The sequence below is a fragment of the Schistocerca piceifrons genome, chromosome 1 (assembly GCF_021461385.2).
Source record: "Schistocerca piceifrons isolate TAMUIC-IGC-003096 chromosome 1, iqSchPice1.1, whole genome shotgun sequence".
Lineage (NCBI taxonomy): Eukaryota > Metazoa > Arthropoda > Insecta > Orthoptera > Acrididae > Schistocerca > Schistocerca piceifrons.
Window position 1 is genome coordinate 374,306,686 of NC_060138.1, and position 8,568 is coordinate 374,315,253.

An 8,568-nucleotide genomic window follows, 5' to 3' on the forward strand; every position below is an offset into this window, starting at 1 on the left:
ACGAAATTCCAATCACCAACTTTCTCCCCCGAATGCGAAAATACTTTGTTGACACCGACCTACATAGGGCGGAATGATCACCACGATAAAATAATGGAAATCAGAGCTCGTACGGAAAGATATAGGTATTCGTTCTTTCCGTGCGCTAAACGAGATTGGAATAATAGAGAATTGTGAAGGTGGTTCGATGAACCCTTGCCAGCACTTAAAAGTGATTTGTAGAGTATCCATGTAGTTTTAGATGTTAAGAGTAGACCTAAACGATGGAGTATTCTCGTTCAGTTCAGTGGTATGAAAAGGGGGGGGGGGGGGGGGGTTTGCACATACCGCGGCTGTGTTGCTGAAACGCGTAACCCGTGCCCCATTACAGATGGAAAGGCCTGGACAGGGAGTAACGAGTACAGGAAGACGGAGCGGACAGGCTTCTGCGAACAGGAGCAAGAAGCCCAAAAACGATCGCGGCGGAGCCATTATGTTAAAATGCGCTCGGCCGGGCGGCGACATAAATTCGGCGGCGCTTTCTCGGGAGGCGACTGTAGCGGTAAAAAGCCGTGACAAATGTCGGACTTGGATATGCGGCCGGAATAACCGCCGATCGCCGGCTTCGGATTCTGCAATTAAGTCGCGAGCCGACGGGGACGACCGGCGCATGGAATGACTGCCGCCTCGCCGCTTACCGACGGGCTCCGTTCACCGGCCGGCAGAGCCGTCCCGCGCACGCAGCGACCCGATAAATCAGCGGCGCTGCCCGCGAGTCGTCCGCCCGCCTGCCAATAACAATAATTATTTCTTTCATTTCTCGCTGTCTCCCCCCCCCTCCCGTCCCCCCCTCCTCCCTGCCCCCTCCCCCACCGCAGTCCGCCACACTCCGCTTGGTAATATATATAGGCATTGACTACGCAGAGCGCAGTTTCGCGTGAGCGCTACTGCAGCTGTGCGCTCCGGGCAATGTGTCACGAGCAGTTAACCTCAAGCGAGCTATCGCTCTCGGCACAAAGAAATGACATTTCGAGGATAAAGTAATAATTTTAATCTCGCGTCGCTCCCTCGCAAGCGCTCGTGTGACGCGGGCGGCAGGAGTGTTTCACTGTCGCTAACGCCCACACCGCTGCGCTGTGACGCACGACATCATAGGAGGGTCGTTTCGACCAGCGCACGAAAAATTCTTCCGCAACTCTCCGTCATATTTTTCTTTGCATCGGGATTCGGTATTTATATTGCTGTCATTTGCAACATCGCCTGTCACTTGTCGTCTCGACCACAAAGCAGGTATTATTATTTGCGGTTATAACAATGCAGCGAACTTCTCTGAATAGACACTTAATGCAATGTGCCACAAACAGTGGTCACACACTGAGGTCATCAAAAACATTGAATACCTGCTAATATATTGCAGAACCCCCTTTCGACCTGCGTATGATGGGAACTCGACTTGTCATGGACTCAACAAAACGTTGAAGTCCAGAAATACTGAGCCGTGATGCCTCTATGCCGTCCACAATTATGACAGCGTTGCCGGTGCAGGATTTTTTGCACGAACTGACCTCTCGATCATATCCCATAAATGCTCGATGGGATTCATGTCGGGTGATCTCAGTGGCCAAACCATTCGCATGAACTGTCCAGAATGTTCTTCAGACCAATCGTGAATAATTGTGTCCCGGTCAGACAGTGCATTGTCATCCACAAAAATTCCACCGTTTTTTTCGGAACATGACGTCAATGATTGGTTCCAAATGTTCTCCAAGTAACCTAACATCCAGAGGAAGCAGTCCATTCAATCGAAGTACAGCCGGCACGACTGCGGAGCCATCACCAAATGATTCAAATGGCTCTAAGCACTATGGGACTTAATATCTAAGGTCATCAGTCCCCTAGACTTAGAACTACTTAAACCTAACTAACCCGGTGGCATCACACACATCCATGCCTGAGGCAGGATTCGAACCAGCGTCCGTAGCAGCCGCGTGGTTCCGGACTGAAGCGCCTACAACCACTCGGCCACAGCGGCCGGCAGCCACCACCAGATTGCACCGTGTCTTGCTGACAACATGGCTACTTCATGGGGTCTGTGCCACACTCGAACCTTCCCATCCACTCATGCCAACTAAAATCGGGACTCATCTGACCAGACCATGTTTATCCAGTAGTCTAGGGTTTTGTCGATGGAGCTACGAGCCCAGGAGAGGCGCTGCATGCGAAGTCGTGCTGTTAGCAAAGATATCGCGTCGTTCATTTGCTGCCTTCGCCCATTAACGCCAAACTGCGTCACACCCTCCTAACGGCTACAGTCGTCTGACGTCTGACATCGATTTCTGCTGTTACTTCAGGCAGTGTTGCTTGTCCGTTGAGACTGACAACTACGCGTAGACGCCGCTGCTCTTAGCAAAAGCCATCTCGTTATCCGTGGTGAGAGGTAATGCCTGAAATGTCGTATTCTTGGCACACACTTGCCTCTGTCGATCTCGGAATAGTGAATTCCCTAACAACTTCCGAAATGAACTGTCCCGTCTGCAACAACTACCATCAGGTGTTCAGACTCTCTTCATTCCCGTCGTGTGCCCCTACTCACGTCGGAAATACTCTCACATGAATCACCTGAGTACAAATGACAGCATCGGCAATGTACCGCCCTTTTATACCTTGTGTACGTGATTCTGCCGCCACATGTAAATGTCCATATCGCTATCCAGTGACTTTTGCCACCTCAGTGGACAATGCCGGCTTCAGTGATTCTATTTGTAACTTTTGTGAAATTAATTAAATGAGTAATAGCCCCTGGTCTAAGGCATGTTTGTTGTTGTTGTTGTTCTGCTTCTGAATTTCAAGGTCTACGCCCTGATCTTTTCACTGCCGCGAAACCTTCTTCCCCTTGGCTGGTAAACATGGCCTCACATGGTATTACCTCTACACTTATTTTTTGTGGGTGATGTTACCGTAATTTTTTACTTTGTTTAAACTTTTCATCAGTATTATAATTATTTTGTATTGTTTGACACCAGACGGGTGTAATCCCAATGTTTGCCGGCCGCAGTGGTCGAGCGGTTCTAGGCGTTTCAGTCTGGAACCGCGCGACCGCTACGATCGCAGGTTCGAATCGTGCCTCGGGCGTGGATGTGTGTGATGTCATTAGGTTAGTTAGGTTTAAGTAGTCCTAAGTTCTAGGGGACTGATGACCATAGATGTTAAGTCCCATAGTGCTCAGAGCCATTTGAACCATTTTTTTGTTAAGTCCCGTAGTGCTCAGGGCCATTTGAACCATTTTTGAACTCCAATGTCTGCGTGGTAGAGTAAATTAAGATGTACGTGTACGTGGAGAAAGTGTTTGCGCAGCAATCGCCGACATAGTGTAACTGAGACGGAATAAGGGGAACCAACCCGCATTTGCCGAGGCAGATGGAAATCCACCTTAAAAACCATCCACAGACTGGCCGGCACACCGGACCTCGACACTAATCCGCAGTGCGTTAGACCACACGGCTAACCGGCTGGGCTTATAATTATTTAGTCGATCCCTAATATCCACTTTTGTTAAATAGTCTCTTCTAGTGTCACCTCAAATTTTCCTTAGAAATCTCATTTCTGTTGCTTGTTGTTTACTTTTATTGCGTTTTCTAGGCACGCGTAACTTCTTTATCGTCATTATCATCTCCTTTCAAGGATTTAGTTTTATAGTCAGTTGTTCCTGTCTCTATCTCACATCTTGTATATAAAAAAAATATTTATAGGCGAGGTTTTGTAAAATTTTAATTTTGTTTCCTTTCGTAACTTGCTTGGGGCTATTCTGTCATTCGGGTTATTTATTGACATTTGTTAACAGTAACTTACGTATCCGTGTCCACATCATTTGTTTTATTACACACTAAAAACTTAAATCTGGAGATCTCCTCGACGTGGATTTCCTCTAATGCGTGCAAGAAAGGTAGTAGGGTAGGTGAATGGTCGACTTCGGTTTATTGAGAGAATTTGAGGAAAGTGCAGCTCATCTGTAAAGCAGAACAGTAAGAGAACACTTGTGCGACATATTCTTAGGCACTAATCGAGTTTTTGGGACCTGCACCAGGTCAGATTAAAGGAAGATGCGGAAACAATTCAGAGGCGTGCTTCTACATTGGTTACACGCTAGTATTACGGATATCCCTGGAGGGAAGACGACGTTCTTTGTACGAAACGCTACTGAAAAAAAATTAGAGAATTATCATCAGCGGCTGACAGCGGAAGATTCTACAGCCGCCAAATCACACTTCGCGTAAGGATCGCACATAAACAACAATAGAAATTAGGTCTCCATTCTCGAGAGAACAGGAAAGGGAATGAATAGCATAGTCCGCCATGCACCGTATGATGGCTTGCGGAGTAAGTATGTAGCTGCGGATGTCGTTACTATGATTGCATGAGGCATTTCTATGAGTAACATTTTATCCGCTACTGTTCATGATGATGATGTTGATGATGATGATTGGTTTTTGGGGCGCTCAACTGCCCGGTCATCAGGGCCCGTCCAAATTCTAAATTTTTTTACACAATCCAATTTTATGTACAGTCCAATCTAGCCACTGTCAGGAACGATGATGATGATAATGAAATGATGAGGACAATCCGGCCGAGACTCGAATTCGGGACCATCCGCTACTGTGCGAAACACCCTCCGATGATATGAAGATGGCTGGTTAACCCCAACTGCCGACCAGCGTCTTCATGGTTACGTAGAATGCCTCCAGTAATTTAAAACTACTTTTCATATAAGTATTCCTTGAATTTTATATCCAAAACAAATTAATTCCTCTATTAAACTCTCCTTATTCCTGTTTAACGTCGACTTTATACCACATTAAGTGACTACGACATATAGGTTCGTACGGTGCACACGTTGAACAAATCTCCGAGTCTGCAAACACATAGCTTCCAACAGGCTTTCACGTATTCTGTGCGCGATATACTGTCCAAGAATTAAACTAAATTATTTCCTGTCTCCCTATTGTGAGCAAGGTTTTCGGGAGTATTCCCTTACTTTCATCGTTAACTATCCACATTTTCTCCGGACATACCCATTAACATGTTTCGCAAATGACACATTGTTGACACTTCAGTCAGTTACGAAAACTTCCTCTGCCCCGCGGTGTTACCCACGGTTGAAGAGTCATGTGTAAATTAATGCACAGCTATGTATTTCTTCCAGTCCTCTATTACTCCATTTCCTCGTTTTTCATCTCTCTCTGTCCATCTCCTCCGTCCCCTCCTCTCTGTCCATCTCCTCCACTTCCTCTCTCTGTCCACTTCATCGATCACCCCCTCACTCTCTATTGATGTCCTCTTGCCTCCTCTCTAACTCCTCCTCCACCTCTCTTTATCCATCTCCTCCTCCTCACTCTCCTTGTGCATCGCCTTCTATCCCTCTTGCTCTTAATCTCCTCCACCCGTTGCCCATCTCCTCCTCTTTCCTTTCTCACTCCATCTCCTCCACTCCCCTCTCCATTTCCTTCTCTTCCCTTCCTCAGCCTGTTTTCTGCTCCCCCTCTCTATATCCATCTCATCCTTCCCCGCTACCTGTGTCCATCTGCTCCTCCCTCCTCTCCACTCCTCCCAATAGAAAGCTTGTGGCTCTTACAACCACGATATTTCTTTCCAGATCGTAAGCAATATGTGTACCAAATTTGGTTGAAATCGCGCCAGGGTTTTAAGATGAGGTTTTAACAGTGGCTTTGCCCGCACAAAAAAATGACAAATATATTTAACATTTATCTGAGATATTTCATACATATTTGCACACATATTTCAACTGCATCTCTAACGATTTTAAGGTTTTTATATGTAGATACAGCCTTAGATTACCGGGCAGACAAAATTCTTAACGATGTTTAACATCGCTGTCAATCAGCGACTGTTGTATAATACAAAATTTTGAAAAACACAGCCCTCAGTCGGGAACACAATTAATTTGTAATCCAGGTTACGGTGTCACAAGGGACACCTTCTTCGGACAAAATTAAAACTAAATGTTACAGCATAACGTACCAAAAAATACGAAAGCTGCGGTCATACCTGACAGCAATAGAGGTGCAAGCGACTAGGGGCTGCCATGTGTCCTCTGCTACAGTCAACACAAAACTGAAACATCATGTGACTTGTGCGCCACGGCAACTTCAAGACAATACCACCATCTGGTGGCTAATTGGTTAAACAAGCTATTTTGTAAACATCTCTCGGAACAACAGAGAGGGAAATAAACACCTGAACGGTGTACATGAAGTAATTACAATAGCGGGATACTGCATGATATAAAATACAACTAATGAATGACTGGCTGTAGTGTAAAAATTTTACGCAGCTCATCGTTTGTGACATCGTATCACCTAAACCATGAGTCGTACAATATTTTACAGGTACATCCAGTGGTATATGTGGATACTATTTGTGAAATTTGTTGTGAGTATAGTTAGTAGTAATCAAATGATAAATTAAAATGGCATGCATGATGCGGCACTCTTTTTAGGGTTCTCAGTATTTCGAGTCATATTTGCTGAACTGCGTGCCGTACAATGACATATATTTTTGGAGATACTTACAGCAACCATTGTGGATACTGTTCGTGAAATGTGTTAAGAACAGGGTAAGTATCAAAGAACTAATAAATTTATACGTCATACATGAAGCTGTAGTTTTTCAGGCATCTTAGTGTTTATGACATCGTATCTACTGAACATGTATGTTCAGTGGTATGTGTGAATATTGTGTGCAAAATGTGTCGCGAATGCAGTTAGCATTAGCACCTTAACACTAAACTAAACTCCGCCCGATCAGTTCACGAAGGCCCAAAGGCACCGACCGGCCACCGTGTCATCCTAAGCCCATAGGCGCCACTGGATGCGGATATGGAGGTGCATGTGGTCAGCACACCGCTTTCTCTGCCGTATGTCAGTTTACGAGACTGGAACCGCTACTTTCCAATCAAGTAGCTCCTCAGTTTGCCTCACAAGGGCTAAGTGCACATCGCTTGCCAACAGCTCTCGGCAGATCCGATGCTCATCCATCCTAGTGCTAGCCCGGCCCGACAGCGCTTAACTTCGGTGATCTGACGGGAACCGGTGTTACCACTGCGGCAAGGCCGTTGGCACATTAACCCCTAAATACATGAAGAAATTTCCACATAGAAAGAAAAACATAAAATTTATGCTGCTCTAGAAGTATTCGAAATATTCAGGAGATGGCGCCTGTGTCGGAAGTGTTGGTAGCTTCACGTAGGTCCTGCACCTACCGGCATTGTCACTCAAAAACAGTTAACACTCCATTTGTTACCGTAGCTCTGCTACGATGCGAATTCGCGACTTTCGACATTCGTCTACTTCATGTTGTAGGTTTGTTGTATGAACATCGAAAATGTAGCAAGCGAGTAAATTATTTTTGTAATCATTTTGTCGGAGCTGTTAGAGAGAAATTATTTCATAAGGGCTTGATATTAAGCGTAAAGTTTGTAGCAAGTCACTAAATACTTTCTTTCTCAAATGCTGGATGAATAAAGTATAGGTAGGTGTACATAAGGTAGATGATGTGTTTATTCAGTGTATAAGCTATCTGAGTTCCTAATTTCCGTTGAGCCGGTTCAGCGTGAAGGAGTTACAAACATACTAACTCTCTCTTTCTCTCTCTCTCTCCTCTCTCCCTCTCTCTCTCTCTCTCTCTCACACACGCACACACACACACACACACACACACACACAAACACACAAACTTACGCATTTCTGATGCACAAACATATAAGATTAACGGTTCCAAAGATTGGTTGTAAAGTTCACTGAGTTAACCATTTTGTACGATTTATATTATTCTGGAATTTTCAAGTCTGTTAGCTTTCATTTCCACCCTTTAATTTACACGGAGATGCATCTTTTCTTCCAAAGATCCTCACAACAGATGACCACTGACCATAAGGAGTTAATAGCTGCTCATTCACATATGTTTTCAACTGTACAATGAAACTATGAAACATCACCAAACACTGAAAAGCGAGACTTTTCCCTCGGCCACCGCTCCCACTTGTGCTGAGATCAACCTTGAATCAGACCACACGGGGCGATCGACAACCCAACTGACCGGTGGAGAACATTTTTCCACGCTCCTGGGGAAGTACAGAGACGCGGTCGCCGCGCGGAAGCTGCTCCCTCGGCGGTTACGATGTAAAGCAGAACGGTGTAAAGGCGCCGCTGTAATCCCTACAGCGACGCCCCTAGCGGCATTGTCGCGCCGCGCCGAGGTCCCGGGTTCGATTGTGCTCCGCCTTCCTGCCGAGGGGCGCCACACAATGGCCGGCTTTGTCGCCCAAGAACACCCGTAGCCGCCTCCGTATTCCTCGTGTGCTCCTCGTGGCTCGGCTTAGCATGATAATGCGCTGGGCAGATGTGCCTCAGCAGGCGTCCGTTCGCCGGAGTTTCTGTCGTCTTCATGGCGTGAATATTCACAGACTTTGACCCTTTTTTTTAATGACTTGTCTTTCGATTAGTCGGATACTATGCTCTTCCGCCTCGTAATTTCTGAAGCTAACCCTTTAACAGCCACTGACTCCAACAATCG

The 8,568-nt window shown here is 45.9% G+C and overlaps 1 pseudogene; it reads right to left on the reverse strand.

Moving 5' to 3' along the window:
• Positions 1-6,995: 6,995 nt before the first annotated feature.
• On the reverse strand, positions 6,996-7,113 carry LOC124723104 (annotated as a pseudogene).
• Between the last annotated feature and the right edge of the window lie 1,455 nt (positions 7,114-8,568).